The following is an 18,635-nucleotide window of genomic DNA, read 5'->3' on the forward strand; positions in this document are numbered from 1 at the left end:
CTAATGCCATCTGGGTGACTCCTTCCTTTTCTGTCCACTATGAATAAAGCTTCTAGGAACACGTTGCTCACATCTCCATCATGGTTTTACTCCCCTAGCTAAAAGCCAAAGAGTGTTGTCCTAGGTAACATGGTATCTGTTTAACTGAGCCAGGAAGTGACAGCACCTTTCCCAGATGGTGACAGTACTGTGCAGCCTCCCACAGTACCTCAGTGCTGGTCCCCCAGGCCTTAGTCAGCGTTGGGTGTTATGCACAATAGAGGTGTGTGGTGGGACTTTGCCAGGGTTTTAATTTCCATTCTCCAATGACAAAGACAGGGGAACACTTTTTCTTTCTTTATTCGTTTGAGAACTTCTATTCAACTCTTCTGTCACTTTTCAAAGTGCTGCTTGCCTTTTTTATTGAAATGCAGTAGATCTTTCATTCTAGATAACAGTATTGAATTAAGAATAGTTTCTCCCCTTCTGTGGATTGCCCATGTATTTTCTTAAGGATGTTTGAAATCATAGATTTTTAATTTTGTGAAGTCTAATTTACTAATTTTTCTTTATGCTAATTGACTTTATCTTAAGAAACTTTTTCTTGCCCCATGATTAAAAAATATGAATTCTCCTATGTTGTCTTCAAAAGGTTATAAATCTCATTTTACATTAAAGTCTGTGATTCATTATGATGTATGGTGGGACTTAATGGTGAAATTTCATTTTTCTCCACATGCATATCAACTTTTTCCAGCATCATTTCATAAAAAAGCTTCCTTAACACCCATGGAATTCCCAGGACTCCTGTATTCCAAAAATCAAACAATCATAAAACAGTGGATCTATTGCAAGACACTGTCCTGTTCTAATGACTGGCATATATTTACTTTTTTATATTTATTCTAGAGTATTTTTTTTGTTTTTGAATGATACAGTAAATGATATTCATTAAATTTATTTTCCAATTTTTTATTTCTAGAATATGGAAATTGCTTCATTATGCATTAGTCTTGTATCTCACTGCTTATATTATATGGTCTGGTTCAGATATTAACATTAAGACTGGCTTCCTAACTGTAGCGGACTGTTTTCTCCTCCTCTGCATTTTCACAGCATGTCTTTAAGGATAATTGTTTTCCATTTTGTTTTGTTTTTTTAAGTGCTGGGAATGAATGCCAGATCCTCCTGCATGCTAGACAAGCGTTTTACTATTTAGCAACACTCCCAACCCTAAGAAGACTATTTCTTCCTTACATATTTGACAGAATTCATGAGTGAAACCATCAAGCCCTTAAGTTTCTTTGTGAGCAATATTTTATTTAATTGATTTGGTCCATGCAGACCTTGATTCCTTCTTGTCTCAGTTTTGACAAGTTTGACGCTAAGTTGCATCTTTCAAAGAATCTGTCCATTTTATCTGAATTGCACATTTTATTGCATAAAACTACTAGTAACATTTTCTTATTAATGCTTATAGAGCTGTAGTAATTTCTTCTTGTGATGCAATTCATAATGTGCATTTTATTTCATTGGTCTTACTAGGGATTTGTTGATTTTATGACTTCTTTTGGGGAAACAAATTTTGGCCATGTGTGCCCACTCATTATCTATGCCTTATTTTCACCCACTTCAGTATTAATTTGCTCTTCTTCTACACACTCCTTAGGTGATGGCTTAGATCAAGAATTTGCAAACTCTGTTTCTAAAAAAGGCCCAATAATAAATATTTTAGATTTTGTGGACATCACAATCTCTAAGGCAATGACTCACCTCTGCCATTGTGTGGAAAAACAGACATGGACATTATATAATGTGTGACAATGGTTCTGTGTCAATAAAACTTTATTGGCAAAAACAGGCATCTGGCAGGTTTGACTTGTGAGCTATAGTTTACTGATTCCTATGTAGATGATCAGCTTTAATAAGCTCTTCACTTATAATTAATGAAAATATGTCATGAATATTTAGCCATCTTAGAAAGTTTGATATACTCTGATTTTTCACTTTGATTCAGTTCAAAAAGTTTTCTAAATATTCTTTTGATTCTCCTCTTTGACCCATGGGTTCCATAGAATTGTGCAGATTAATTTCTAATATTTGGAAATTTGCTAAATAGCTTTCTTATTCAGTTTTTGTTGTTGTTGAATCAGGGATTGAAACCAGAGTCACTTAACAACTGAGCCACATCCCCAGACCTTTTTACTTTTTGAGACTGGGTCTCACTAAGTTGCTTAGGGCCTCACTAAATTGCTGAGGCTGGCTTTGAACTGGTGATCCTCCTACCTCAGCCTCCCAAGCCACTGGATCAGTCATGTGCCACTGCACTTGTCTTATTCAGTTGATTTCTAATCTACTTTTATTGGGATCAGAGAAGAGATGCCAGAGGAATTTAACCCTCTGATGTTATACTGAGACTGGTTTCATGCCCCAATGTATTTTCTATCTTGGAGAATGTTCTATGGGTACTTCTGTGCTTAGTTATTGAATACAGTCTTATATATTTAAATTTAAATGATTGGCATAGTTCCACTTAACTATATTTTTATTTTTTCGTATTCTTATCAGTTCTGAGATAAGAGTGTTGAAATCTCCAAGCAGATAAATAGATTTCTCAAATTTCCCTTCAGTTCTGCTATTTTTGCTTCATTTAATTTGAAGTTCTATTTTTAGTGCATGTCCACTTAGGGTTTTCATATCCATAAGCTGACCATGTTGTTGTGGTGGTGATAGTGAAGACGGAGGAGGAGGAGGACAACGAGGAGGAGGAGGACAACGAGGAGGAGGAGGATGACGAGGAGGAGGGGAGGAGGGAAAAGATGATGATGATGATGGTATTCATTTGAGATAATGACCCTTCTTTTTTAAAGTCTATTTTATCTGATATTTGCCTAGTCACACTGGAAAAATTATTTGTATTGAATATTATATCTTCTTTCAAACTTTTATTTTTTGTTTCTTAACATTTAAAGTATGTCTCTTCAAACACACATATACTCAGCTATCTCATGCTAGACAAAGGTGCCATAAACATACATTGGAGAAAAGATAGACTCTTCAACAAATGGTGCTGGGAAAACTGGAAATCCATATGTAGCAAAATGAAATTAAACCCCTCTCTCTCACCCTGCACAAAACTCAAATCAAAGTGGATAAAGGACCTAGGCATTGGATCAGAGACCCTGCACGTACTAGAAGAGAACGCAGGCCCAAGTCTCCATCATGTCAGCATGGGAACTGACTTCCTCAACAAGACTCCTAAAGCACAAGAAATAAAATCAAAAATCAATAAATGGGATGGTATCAAACTAAAAAGCTTCTTCACAGCAAAGGAAACAATCAAGAATGTGAAAAGAGAGTCTAAAGAATGGGAAAAAAATCTTTGCCACCTAATCCTCAGCTAGAACATTAATCTCCAGATATACAAAGAACTCAAAAACTTAACACCAAAAACCAAATAACCAAATCAATAAATGGGCAAAAGAACTGAATAGGCATTTTATAAAAGAAGAAATATGAAAGGTCAACAAATATATGAAAAAATGTTCAACTTCACTAGCAAGTAGAGAAATTCAAATTAAAACTACACTGAGATTCTATCTTACTCCAGGCAGAATGGCAATTATCAAGAATATGGGCAACAATAAATGTTGGTGAGAATGTGGGGGAAAAGGTACTCTCATCCATAGCTGGTGGGGCTGCAAATTGGTGCAACCACTTTGGAAAGCACTATGGAAGATTTCTCAGAAAACTTGGAATGGAACCACCATTGTTCTCAGTCATCTCACTCCTCAGTATATACCCAAAGGATTTAAAATCAGCATTCTACAGTGATGCAGCCACATCGATGCTTTAGCAGTTCAATTCACAATAGCTGAGCTATGGAACCATCCTAGATACCCTTCAACAGATGAATGGATAAATAAAATTGGTATATACACACAATGGAATATTACTCAGCCATTTAGAAGAAAGAAATTATGACATTTGCTGGTAAATAAATGAAACTAGAGATTATCATGCTAAGTGAAATAAGCCAATCCAAAAAAGGCAAATGCCAAATGTTCTCTCTGTTATGTAAATGCTAACACAATAAGGACACGGGAAGTAGAAATTCATTGGATTAGACAAAGGGGAATGAAGGGAAGGGAGGGGGAATGGAGTTAGGAAAGACAGTAGAATGAATCAGACATGACTTTCCTATGTTCATATATAAATACACGACCAGTGAAACTCCACATCAGGTATAACACACAAGAATGAGATCCTAATTAGGTTAAGTTATATTCATAAATGTATAATATGTCAAAATACACTTGATTGTCATGTATATCTAAAAAAGAACAAATGTTAAAAATAAAGTATGTCTCTTATGAACTTCAGATGGCTCTCTTCCTATTAATCCTGACTTGCTGATAGAGTGGGCCTCAGTCATTTGATTTCTAGTTGTCACCTCTTCTTTTTTTCCCCTTCTGTCAAACAACTCTTCATATTAATCAAGCATTATTTGGCGTTCCAATTTTTCTCTTCTATGACCTTATTCAATATACCTTGCTGCATTTTCAATCTTATCCTAGATCACTATTTATCACCTTATAGCACAGATATAGAGCACTTCATATATAATGCAGAACTGTTAGCAGTGTCCCTTCATTTAACCCTCCTTGTGCTGCTATTCATATCACTTATTCTACATGGAGATATATATATATATATGAAACAGGCCCAACCACAGGTTAAAATTGGCAGAAGACAGACTCAGTGAAAAAGATATATTGATAGAGATTATGTAATCCAAAAAATATAAGGAACACAGAGGAAAAAAGAATAGAGAAAAAGAAAGCCTCTGAGGCTTGTATGAAACCATTAAATACAACAATATACAAAGAGAGTATAGGCAGGAAAGGGAAAAGTTTTAAGAGAACAACAGTTGAAAACTTCCCAAATTTAATAGAAAACATTCATCTATACCCCTGATAAGCTCAAAACACTTCAGATAGGGTAATGCAAAGAGATCCACACTCTGACATAATAATAAAATTGTTAAAAGTATCAAGAGAAGACCAGGGAACAACAACAAGGTTACGCTCTATTGCATCAGAAACTGTGGAGGCCAAGAGGGAGTGGAATGGCATGTAAACTAATGAGAAAAACTATCACCCCAAAATGCCACATCTAGAAAAAATATCAAGAAAGAAAACTAAATCAAGCCAGCCCAGGAAACTAACGCTGAGAGTATTTGTTGCTGGAGATTTTCCTTATTAGAAATACTAAAGAAAGTCCTTCAGGATGAAAGCAGATGGTGACAGGTGACAGGTGGCATTGGAAAAGGTGATCAGGTGCTTATAAACATAGTATAAATGCATACCTCTTCTCTATTTTTAACTGCTTTAAAAATCAATTGTATAAAGCCACATGAGTGTTCTGCACCTGGGCCAGTTACATATTTAAACGCAGCAGACCTGACAAAGATGCCTCATTGTCAGCAGCAGGGACCCGTGTGACCTCCAATGCCAATCAGAGTGCTCACAGGCAGTTCAGGACCCCAGGGACACTCACCTGCACATTACCCTTGCTCCAAAGTGGCACCAAACTTCTTGAAGACGTTGCCTTCTTAAGTTTTTTCACCTCTACGAAGGAGAGCTGGGCCCAGAGCATGCATATGCTGGCCAGCCCTTCTCAGGGCTGGAAGTTACTGTCCTTGGCCCGACAACACAGGTGTTCGGTAAATTCCTCTCTAACAGTAGAGTACTGCTCATCACGCTGCTGTTGACAAGTGCTGTAGAACTGCGAGCATCACAGTGAGCCGGGGAACATGGGCAGAGCTCATGCTCATGCCACGGCTGTCTGCCATCAACCTTACCCTGTCGTGGAGGGTATTTCTAAAGCTGAATGAATTCTCACACGGTTGGTCCTCTCTACAGACTCCAGCTCAGGCAACCGACATTGGAACCAACTGTCAATACAGGGCAGGAGTGTGGCACAGCAGGGTGCCTTCCCTGGCTACTTGTGTGGAGCCCTGGAGGCACAATGTAGAGAAGTATTTTAGTTGTTCCCGAGTTGAATGCAATTGGCGCCTACGTGAGTTTTCCTGCATCTCCAGTTTTATACATAGAACTAACAGCCCCTGTCTGGCAGGGACACATTTGAATAAAGTTTTTTCTCTCATTAAATTTAACTTTGTAAGCTTTATGGAAATAGGGACTTTTCTTGGCCTTCTCCAAGAACTGAATTTGCCTGTCTTAGCTATAGACACTCAGGGCCACTCGGGAATGTCAATGATGAGCAAGACTTGGACTCAACAAGTCCCCGAGATGTTCCCTGGAGCTCCAGGGCAGCCTGGTTCTCCTGGAATCTTTCTCTCAAACTTAAATAAGTCATTATTTTCTCTAACCCTTAGGGTCTCAGACAATAGATGTCCATGACAATGACAGCTATGACAATGTAGTTATGGCCACCCCTATGTACAACTTGAGGATTTCTCAGTATCTTCCTTGGAATGTCTTTTTGAAGAGATCCTTTCCTGGAACCTACCAATTAATTGTCTTACTATAACAATAAATCATCCAATATGTTTCATTTCTTCTTTTTAAAATGTTTGAAAGTGCCTTTACAGGTATGGTGAGGTACACTGTGGAACATACACAACAGGTTGTACTGAAAGCCATGGGCATCGAAATTGATAAATACATTACACAACCAAAAGTCAGAGAAGCACAGGGTGATACCAGCATGCTCTGTTCATAATATCTGGAATTAAGAATCCAATTTCAGAAAAGTGAAAAGTAAGGGATAACACCCTTTTCTTCCAAATGCCAGATAAAAATTATTTCTTCTATTTGGTGCCTGGAAACCACCCAGAATGTACAGTTGACTGGGCCCAGTGTGTCTGGCAACTCACTATGGTCTATAGCCAAGGATCCACCTGTACAAGAGGCATCTGAGGCTGGGCCTGACAGGTTTAAATCTCTAGGTAACATCATACTCTCTAGACATCTATCACAGAGAAGCAGCACTGTAAAAATGACTGGCCACAGAAGAGATGCAGCTGCCCCCTGCGAGCTTGCCCTGCAGGGTGGTGCTCAGTGTGTGGGTGTGCTGCTTCTCACTGGGTCTCATGACTTTTACTCTGAGCTCAAGCATTTCTTTCCTTAGTTCTCCACTCTCAGATCCTGCCTTTCAGTTTTGATGTTTGCTTAAACCAACAACGATGTGTGGAGAAGGCCTAGAATATCTCGTAATGGAGCCCTGGACAACGGGTTTGTTCTCAGAATCCACTCTGAATTCTGAATTGTCGCCCTTGCTGTAAGTCCAAAGCAAGGCTCCAGAGAAGGACAACTAAGGAAGGAAGCCACTGGATCTGTGCTAAGAGGAGGGACATCTGCCAGTCCTGGCATCTTCTGGTGTCTGAACTGGTGGCTGTGGAACACTTCACTGCACAGGAGAACTGGGATGGTGGAAGGTCTACTGCACGTTTCCAGATGTGTCCAGTGGAGATTGGCAATATGGATGCTGAGTGCAGGAGTGGTGTGCTTCCTGTCAGCCCATGATGTTCATGGAATGGAAATGCTTGCACCATTTAGGAATATACACAGGAAAAATGGAGACCCTAAGTGATTGTGATCAGGAGAAAAGACACATTCTCTAAGGAAGCATCTTGGAGTGAAGTAAATACAACATAAGCTATTTCATTCAGTGAGTCAGATTCCTACAGGAGAAGTAACAGTAAAGTAGTAGGTCTTTCAGCTCCAACCTTAGAATGGAAAGTAGAAAACCCCATGTGCTCTTTTGTAGAAGGAAGTGAAAAAGAAGTGCCAAGTCAAAAGTGAGTTCGCCATCCTGAAGAAGTGCAATGGCCCTCCATATCCACAGCTTCTACATCCACTGATTCAACCCAGATCAACCCATTCAGAAAAAAATACATCTGTACTAAACATGAATACTTATTCGTGGTAATTATTCCCTAAATAGTACAGTATAACAACTATTTACATAGCATTGACATTGTGTTAGGAATCATAAGTAATCTAGAAATCATTTCAACTCTACAGGAGGGTTGTATAGGTTCTAGGCAAATCCTACTATACCTTTTTTACATAAAGAACTTGAGCACCCTCAGATTTTTGTAACTTCGCGGGGACCTGGAATCAAGTACTACAGATATGAAGAAGGGACCATAATATTTTCAAACAGGTAAAAAAATTCAGCATCACACAGACCCCAAATTCCAAAGCAGCATTCAACTCTAAAGTGTATCACTGCAGAGGGCGGTGGAGATGTATGAAAAAGCCATTGTCTTCTCAGTTTCTGCAGCATCTTAACGAGATTCAATCTTAAACATACAATGACAATGTTTCATCTGAACAACTGACCAAGAGGAGCAATTAAAGCCAAAGAAATTTTGAAGACATTTCATAGAACACGAAGATTGTTCAGCATTGAGTTGACAACATTATTGCTTCCTTAAACTGGGAAGATAATGTCCCTGAATGAACTTGAATTTCCACCTGGAAAGCGTTGGTGTCCTACTTGTTTGAACCATGGAACAGTCTGTAAACACTGTAACCCAGGTTAGATGTCTCTACTTTTATACTTTTAGAAATTTCTAAAAGCAAACAACAAAAAACACTCCATTACCTATCCAAATTGTATAAAGTCATAATGAAACTAACAAGTATTAAGGACTTTAATATTTTAAAAAAACTGAAATACAGTTTTTGCATTTTGTGCTCATATGCACAAAAAATTAAATACAAAGTGATCCCTGTATTACATATCTCATTTCAAACTTTCTTTTTTGTTCCTTCTCTTTTTGAGATATAAACTGTGAACAGACACACTGAGATCTAAGACAAGATATCTGGGTTCTGTGGCTCAGTCTTCCCATGTTTCAAGGAGAAAGAGGCTTTGAAAGCTGTTAGTGGGTAACAATTACCCAAGTGCTGAAAAGTAATCCCAATGCGGGTGGGTTTGTACACCTAGCAAAATTTTTTGGCTCATTTGCTGCCAAATGAGCCAAACATTTTATAAATAAGCAAGAAAGCCTGCTACCTCACAGCCTAGATTTCACAAGCCAGCTACCTCATAGCCTACATTTCACAATCCAGCATTTTCAGGGGTCTGAAGGGTCTGATGAGAGACCAGGTGTGGCATGAAATATTTACAACATGCCAAGTTACTGCCTGAGACACTCATATGCACCCTGAGAAAAATGGGTAGTATTTGCCAAAGTGCCAAAGATAACACTGGCAGTTTCAAGAAATGCACTTGCAGCCTTAGGCACTTGGCCAACACACCCACCAGTCCCTCAAATGAACCAGCTACCTCATCTTCAAAGCAGAGATCCCTGCTGTCCTTTGTCTCATTTGCATCTCTAGAGCTTCTGTCTGGATCCTCAGCACCCCGGCTCAAGCCCATGCAAAGCTACTGCCCAAATACATCCACAAAACCAAGTCACTGACCAGGGAAAGCCAGAGGGTGGCCAATTATCACACTACCAAACACCCACTGCACCTTGCACTTTAGCCCTGATTTCAAGGTGGTCTGACCCTCAACAGAGACATGAGAAATGAGTCCTCCTTGTAAGACATCTGCAAAGTTTCCCCAGCCTGTTAGGAAAACAAATGGGAAAATTTTTAAATCTCAAAGTCATCTTTGACTTTTAGGGAATATTTCGTCTTGGTATCCATTTATTACATCATCAAGGATATTACAATCTCTGGCTGAAAAGAAAAATATATGTATCTATAAATATAGCCAATCATATAGAAGTTGAAATTAGAAAAGGAACATGTAGGTAAAATAATGAAACAATATAAGAATGTTTAAATGTTTATTTTCATGTTAAAAACGATGAATTACCCTGTGGTTAGAATATACCATTATGCTGGAAAAGTGAAGTCACTTTATTTCTGAAATATTTCCAGGAAAAAAGGAAAGATCCAAAAGTAATGAAGAGTAAAATCAAAATATTCCAGCAAGTTTCATCAACATTGCCAACATGAGCCACGTCCTTTCCAGGCCAGAATTCCTAACTCAATGCATTTCACGATGTCAGGTCCTAATGTTTTTCCCATTATCAGTTGAGATATTTTTGAGTTGGAGGTCTGTACATTTAAATGCTACAGTTTTGCATGCTTTTATTTTAAAATGGGTTTATTCTGATACACCTCTCAGAGTTTCAGTGTAATGTCTATATTACATACAAAAATATCTGATATCCACATTTCAGCATACCTTTTCCACCATCCAACCTGTCCCTTTACATACAGGTGATGTACATCACAGAATACATATGTAATTTTAATTGAGAGGAAGGTTACTAAGTTTATAAACCATCTGAAGTGTCATTTACAGAGACCAGAATGGAGAATTAAGGTAGTTTTTAAGATGATTAGAGTAGAAAGCCCAGTGGTGCCAGTGGCATAAAGGATTCATATGAAGCCACCCTCAGCGGACTGGATGGGTCTTTGCTAACAAAACTTTTACTATGGTCTCAATTTGCCAATATTAGAAAGATCCCTTTCTAAAAATCTGATCAATTTACACAAAGGTGGACTTCTTAAAACTTAAAAATCAGCAAGTACATATCTCCAGATATGGCGATGGAACAGAAACACCAATCCATGTTTTCACTGCATTCATGTGCATAAATCGAAACTTTCTGTGTAGATATGGAGGATTATTGTAGGCTGGGAATTTACCCTGGCCAGTGTGTGTAACAGCTAGGAAGGTGATGTTCCTTCTCTTGGTACACAGAGTATTCTGGGGTTTGCTGGACCTTTTTCTTCCTCTTCTTGCTCTCTCAAATGCAGCACACCTGTTTAAAAGCAGGCTTTTTGGTGTGGCAGCTGCTTCTTGGTCCCTGTACTCTGGACTTGAAAGAGGAATGCCTGGACCTGGAGACAGTGGCTGCACATCTTCAACTGCTCCAAGACACACAGTCCTCAGCTCACATCTCAAGCTCCCTGCCTGCGACCAATGTCCACAGCCTGCAGCCCTCTCCAAACACCTGCTGGTTCCTCCCTCAGGAGGAGTCTGAGCATGCCACTCTATGGGGAAAAGGGGGACTTGGCAGCCCTTGACAACCTGGAGCTATGTTATTCCTTGAGCCCCAGGATCTGAATATCTCAACCATGAAAACCCAGAGAATGAAGACAGGTGAAACATGGTGACTGGAAACTGGAGTTCAAGGCTTAATAGTTTATGTTGTTCCCATTTGGGATTTAGGTATCTTGAGGTGTAGTGCTTAATAGCTGTGGCTGACTAGCTGGAAAACAAGGTGATTTAACCCATGGTTTATACTCTGCAGTAAATAGGAGCATAAAATACTTCAATGAAAGATGTTCATGCCACATCTGAAAACAACTGTCACTCTTGAGTCCCACTAAATGGTCTACGTTTGACACTTCAGCTTCAAGCACACACACGTGTACATATGTTTTTGTGAGTGGATATTATATGGTAAAAGGGACCCTTTCCCATGACCTTCCATTTGACTTCCTCCATGTTGAACTAAATGAACTCTAATGTGAAGGAGCACAGGTGACTATATGGGTGCTGATTCATGCTGGGTGAGTCTGTGTTGTCCACCAGAAGTTTCTTCAGGATCATGGTCAGCATCCAGCTCCATTTAGGCTGATCGGCACAACCCAATACTCCCTGTTTGCTTTCTGTCCCTGCCCCATGTTCCCACCTCAGGAAAGGCTCCGATTTGTATGTTCCTTAGTGATGCTCCCCACGACAATGGCAATTCCTTCCAAACTATGCCCCCACCAAAGTCTTGATGTGCCAGTGGTTGGGAGGCGGCCTGCTGAGTAAACTCCTCCCCTTCAATTCACACTCCTCACTTTCAGAAAGGACCTCCATTATTTCTTTGATATTGAAGCTCCAAAAGAAGATGGAACTGAAAACATCTCCTAGAAGGAGCCAGACTTCCTGGATAGCTTGGCTGTGCGTCATCAGGCATGAACTCTCTTTTGTCCTCACAGTTGTTCTGTGCTACCTTTCCACAAAGCCCTCTGAAAGGCCACTGGCTAACCAGGGAGCTCTTCCTAAAAGGCACCAGCTGTCCTGCAAACTCCTTTTGCAGTTAAGGCCTAAGTATTCTGCTTCATTCTCCAATTGAAGCTCTTGCAGTCCCTGGCTTCAGCTCCTAAGCGCCATTTTAAATACTTATAAAACCAATCCAATACCAGCCTCTGAGGTCACCACTATACCACCTGCAATTTCCGCCCTGTCTGCGGCATGCAAGAGATATAGGAGAAATTTCTGGCTGCTGCTTCATGGCTAGAAGAGGCTGAGTTGTCAAGTTCCCATCCATGAGAATCTAAAATAAGAGAGCAATTGAATGAAAACAATTCTCTTTTGAATAGCTCAGTTGTCAGCCACTGGGAGTAAGGGTGACTTGCTGCATGTGCCTCCTACTTTGGGCCTTTCAAATTCCATTTCTTCGGGATGCAAATGGCTCAGTTAACTCATAATGAGACAGATTAGTCAAGTGTCTGCTTTTCCACCTATAGCATCTTAATAGATAAAAATGTCGCATTTTGCTAATCTGAAATTCTTGCTTTGAGATGATGATTCATGATGATTCTAAATATTTTTATTTAAAAATTATACAAGAATCACTTTTTTCCTCTTAGCACTTTGATTTTTCAATAGCTATAGTTTGTTCATAATAGCTGCTTCTTGGGCTCTGGAACAGTCATTTATTTTTGTGAATTCTGGGGGGAACCCTTTGCTTTTCCCACAAATGCACACCTGTGAAGATAGTTATTATATGGATAATTTATATGTATTGCTAACTTGAAACATCATTTAATTTTCTTTTTTTCTGGTAAAATGGAAAGTTTAATTGGAAGCTATTTCCTGGGCAATTTCCCTTCAGGGCAGATGTAGATGGATTCTACCTTTACATTCAGTTTGCATGGTACATTGTGTTGACTACAAAGAACCTGCATAATCACTGCTCCCTAGGGGCTTTCTGCCCTCAGCAGTGTACTCCAGGAGCTCCCCAGGATTCTTAACAAACAGAGGACAAAAATAAATGTGTGAGTTAACAACTTTCCTCCAAGTTGTTTTAAGCCTCACATAGAAAAATGTAAAGAGATGACCCTCCCTCACTGGATATCAACATTTTAAGCAAAACCCCTGTCCCAGTCATACACAAGAAAGTTCAACAGCAAAAGGTAGGAAAAAGAAAGTGAGAATAAGCTTCTTAGAAGCTGTCACTAAAAAAAGAAGTGCACAAAACTTGAAAAACCTGACATCCTATATGGAGACCCAGGAAATGATGTGATGTGGCAATCCCAGGGAATAAAACTCATTTGTAAATCACACAGATCTCAAAGACTGAAATTTCTTCTCTTCATGTTTCAGAAAAAATTCCAGGTCAAAGGAACAGGTTCAGGTGGAAAGGTATATAAAAATACTGAGCAGCGCTCCTAACAAATAAGGATAGCTACATTCAGTCACCTCTCATGTGTGTTCAAACTCAGGCCATGGGCTGTACCTGCCCACTGTGCTTTAAAAGTCTAGTAACAGGAAAATCACCATCCAAATCTCTCCTCACTACACACAGCCATTCACCATGAGATGACTTACAATGTCTGTGGGTTCGGGTTTACTCTACCTGCACTGAGCTGGTACCAGGCTGTAGGCAAAACTGTTGTCTAAGAATTCCTCCAGTTCCTACATGTAGCTGTTTTAGAGGCATTGCCCAGCTTAAAACCCAGCTGATGTAACTCTCCAGGCCTCTGAAACATGCTTAGAAAGGGCTCCCTCCAGACCTCCATGAACTCAACTTTGTGAAGTCACCCTATTGCTGATCAGACTCACTGCTCCACCTTTCAGAAAAAAGAGTTGCTCAGGTGATCTTTGTATTCCCGGTTCACGTCCTCAATGTCATGGATGCCTGGTGCAAACCTGACCTTGACGCTTCCTTTACCCACAGCAAGAACACTTTTCCTCTTGGTCTTCTGACAAGGTTCGCTGATCATCATCTTCAACTTTATCAGGGGCCCTTGTCTTTCACCCTCTGCAACCACAACCGGCCACTGGGACTGCAAGTTTGGCTGGACAGACACCACCATTTCATCCAATGATGAGACAGTTATGGAAAAATCCTTGGGATCATAAATGTCTAAAGGTGTCATGGAGCCATCACTGAACAAAATCCAAGAACTGACTATGGCTTCCTGAGAGAAACGAAATCAAAGCATGATCAGCTCCCTTCAAATTTACAACATAAAGCAAGATTTCCTATATAAACGCTTTCAAGTATATGTAGAAAAAAATCTTCCATTTTATAATCTTTAATAGTTCTTGTCATGCCTTGAACTGGCATCAATAATATGCAGGAGCTCCACTGGTATGAGAAATAAATAATAAGCTTTCATGAATGCACTAAAGTGTAAATTAATTTACTGCATGCCATATCAAAGAATTTGACTTTGACCTTTCTAAAAACACTTTGAAAGATCAGGCAATTTACCTGAATCAATTTTAGGTGCAACTAATCAGGCTACTGCTAAAGATAATATCGCTTTGAACCTTCTTTATTAGGAAGCCAATGCTAATGAAGCAAAACACACTCTGGTAAATTTCTTGGTAAACGATGGATTATGAAGTTGGACTGCTTGAATGGCCCAGTGCCTCGGTTATCTTTATAAATGATTTGCAACAGCCAGGCACAGTGATGCACACCTGTAATCCTAGCCAAACAGGAGGTTGAGGCAGGAGGATCATGAGTTCAGGGCCAGTCTCAGCAACTTAGCAAGATGCAGTATCAAAAATTACCCATTTGGTTTGGCCAAGGTGAAAAAAACATGGCCCTCAGCTCACAGTCCAACAGCAGACTGTGCTTATCACAGGTTATCCTGCTGGAGAACAAATGGCAGAGGAAATGAGCCTCCATCTCTACACCCTTTCCTAGACCCAATGTGCTGGGGGAGATGCAGGGAGCAGCTCCAAGAACAGCAAGGGGCTGCAAGGGGCTGCTGACCCTCTGTGTAGGACAAAACGACCTGGAGAGGAGATGACCATGGACCAGGGCACAGGCCTCCAGGCTCTCACCTGCTGTGGGGCCTGGAGGACATCCTGGGCAGCCACTGTGGAGATGATGACCCTTTGGTCCACCCTGTGAGGCTGCAGGGAGAGGGACAAGCCAGCCACCAGTTGCACGCCAGCTCCATGATGGTGACGTGGTCATCCAGGACGATCACTGTCTTCTCAGCCAGGATGGAGTCAGAGAGAGGTGAGAGGACCTGGGGAGTAAGTGAGAAAGTGCGGTCTCTGCCCACGTGACAATTTCAAGTCCTGGAGTTGGCGGGGACTCAGGAGACTCTGCAATGCTCTACAGAGCGCACACAGGAAGACTGCTTACTTAGGTATCCTGCCATTGTCCAATTAAACTTAGCACTTGAAGGAGTTTAATAAAGGTTACCTTAATCCAATTCCTTTCTTGGAATTCATGCCATGATAACAACAGTGTATTTTCTGAGATAAGCTTGTTTTAAGTTAGAGTCAATACTCAAATTTCCTGCCTTGGTACTCAGCACCCAAAGAGTAGCGCTTTCCCAACAACCGACATTCAGGCTTTGAAAGCAGTGGCCTGTGGTCAACTCTTTTGAAGGAAATGGTGCCAGCCCTCTTCTCCTGCTCACATCCCTTCCAATGGGCAGGTTAGATGCCTGTCATGGGACAATATGATCACTGTGTGGACCACTGTGGGATAACTGGATGAACAGTTAAAGTGGGGCAGGGAATAGTCATGTCCTAAGGAGCCATCCCTACCATTTTACCATCTAATGTGTAACCATGGGAGACTGAAACCTGGACAGGAATATGTCAAAGGCACAATTTCTAGAACAGTCCCCCTAAATGTTGACCTCAACCTTCAAACACAATGAGAAAGCATACTACAATCACACTGTTATATGGCAGAGCTGGCTCTAAAACAAGGGTCTCCCGAGTTATACAGAAAGCCTTAACAGCAGAGTGCATTCCCCAGCTGCTAGCAGGAGAATTCAGACTCTAAGTGTGAGAAGGACTGAATCCAACCATTACTGATGAGAGGGACCATGTGAGAAGGAATGGAGGGGTCCTCTTAGAGGACAGGGCAACACCTGGCTGACAGTAAGGAAACTGTGACCTCAGTGCTATAACTATAAGAGAGCTAAGTTCTTCCAAGAAACTGAATGAGATTAAAAGCCAATGAGTTCCCGAAACTCCAAGATTAAGGGCCAAGCCCAGCGAGCACCTGGATCTCAGACTTAGGAACCCTGAGCATAGAACCAGCCCATCCACCAGGACTGTGTACCTGTTGTCTTGAAATGTTAAATTGGTGGTAATATATTACACAGAAATAGACACGAACATAGAATGTTACATATTTAATTCAACTTTGTCGAAAATTAACTTTGGCAATACCTAAAATAAGACATAATAAACTATGAGAAGTAACATTTTAAATTTGCAAAAATAAAACAAGCTGTGACTTTTTCTTTTTTAATCTTGCCAAAATCAGTTAGAAATTATTTTACTATTAGTATGATGAAAATAGAGAGCTTTTAACTATGGATTCTTTGTGATTTTTAGCCAAATACATGCTTTAAAAAATCTTTGCCTACTGTTAAAGGTGTAATATAGCTAAATGGTTAAAGGCAAGGTTGAGGAGAAATTTTCTTTCAGAGGTTCTACCATCTCCAAGTACAGATTAAAAAAAAAAAAAAAAACAGTGTCATATTGGGAAAAGGGTGACTTACACTATGTGTTTCATTTAGCTTTCTCTGGTAAAAACAGATCAGGCATTTTTCTCAACCCTCTCTAAAATACAAAATGTGTTTAGATTATTAAAATTGGTGAATACTCTATTGCTTCTCATGATTCTGTTACAGGCAGACTCGGTATCTGCACATTTGCACAATCACCCTCACACATGTGCACGCACCTGCATGGCAGCATTTGCCTGCACCATCAGCAGGTACTGGTGTTGGAGAGGTGGCAAAACATGAACCCCCTGTTCATGAACAGTGGTGATTCCCGGCTCCCGACCAACCAGTGTCCTGCCATCCTGTAACTAGGTGACTCTGGGCTCCTCCACCTTCATGAACTCTGTCACAAGGTCAGTGATGTCAAACTGCCAGTCTGGGTCCAACATGTAGGTCAACTGACCCAAGTCAGATGACTCGGTCACAAACTGGGTGAGGACGCGCACCAGGGCATGCTGGTACTGCAGGGAGCAGCCTCACCCCTTCTTCTCCTCGTCCTCCTAGTCTTCACTCTCCCAGGTGGGCCTGAACACAAACAGACCACAACAGAGTAAGCGTCCTTATTGGGAAGGAGTGTCGTGTGCCCCTGGTTTTTAGAGTCCAGGTGACGGTGCAGAGTGAAATAAAGTGGCTCTTCTCAGGACAAATCTGTTCATCCATTGATTCATTCAACTTTCAGCAGTTAATTCATTCAATACCTTTTCAGCAGTCACTGTGAGCCACACAGGCTGCTTCACACTTAGAAGGTGGACAGCAAGTGCATCTTGGCTTCCCTGGTCCACTGCCACAGGAGACTCCAGACCAGACAGGCAGAAATGGAGCCTCTGCTCTTTGCCTTCTGGAAACTGGGCATCAAAATATGATTCCCCATGTGGGAATGAAGCAAGACCATGGCTTCTGAAGTAGATATGAGAGGTCCTGAGACAGAGAAGCTGTCTAGATTCCTGCTTGCACTCCCTGTTGGGCCTTCAGCCAGGTGCTCTGCTCTCCCATGGGCTCAGGTACCTCTTGCTGGAAATGAAAATAAGAATGGCTGCCTGTTCCTCCCCTTTGGGAGTATAAAGATCAAGGACCAAGGACATCAAGGTGTGAAGACACTGGGAAAGCCCCTTAGGAACTTCAAAGATAAACCAGGAGCCAGTGGGCTTGGCCTGCTCTCATATCCCACTCCTCACTGGCCTGGGCCAGTGGACTCCACAGAAGCAGCTCCCTCCTGCTTAGGCCCTTGGGTGCCAGAGTGCTCTCCCCTGGCACATCCTGCCCTCACCTACAAGTACTACTCTGGGAGCAAAGCTGCTTGTGTTACTGGTAAAACTTGTGAGTGGATCTCTCCTTTTGCCCATCCTGGCTTTTGCTTTCCTTCCCCAACGCTCTGGCCCTTCCTCCAATCCTGGCACATGTTCTCCATCTGTCCACAGCCCACCCTGAGAAATCCTTTAGTTCTGCAATTCCAGAACCTTCCCCTAAAGAAGAACCTCTCCTGTGGCCTCATAGGAGAGGACTTTGATTCATGGCTGTTGCCTAGTCTGCGACCACCAGTGAGGAGGAATACATTAGGGGATGAAATGACAGCAATTCCTATGTACTGTTGTTACACCTACTATGGGCCTAGTCTCCCCACAATGATAGCTGACTTTACAACAGTCACACGTTTAACTCATTCATTCCTTACAAAACCTGAAGACTGAAGTTGAACTGCTATCCTGATCATGTGGATAAGAAAGGGGCCACGTAACTGATCGTGTGCAGAGGCAGGGCCAAGCCCAATCTGGTTGTCCCTGTGTGCATCCTCACTGGCTCTGCAACTAGCCTCATCTTTACTGTGGCTGTGACAAAAGGCTCACAGTAGTTAACACATAGAGTAGATCTAACAGTAGTTAGATC

General features: G+C 41.0%; 1 pseudogene; it reads right to left on the reverse strand.

Annotated features, from left to right (window-relative positions):
* LOC143398647 (transmembrane protein 132B-like) overlaps positions 1–18,635 on the reverse strand; it is a 734,105-nt pseudogene that overhangs the window by 711,360 nt on the left and 4,110 nt on the right.

This window comes from Callospermophilus lateralis, chromosome 1 (genome assembly GCF_048772815.1).
Source record: "Callospermophilus lateralis isolate mCalLat2 chromosome 1, mCalLat2.hap1, whole genome shotgun sequence".
Taxonomy (NCBI): Eukaryota; Metazoa; Chordata; class Mammalia; order Rodentia; family Sciuridae; genus Callospermophilus; species Callospermophilus lateralis.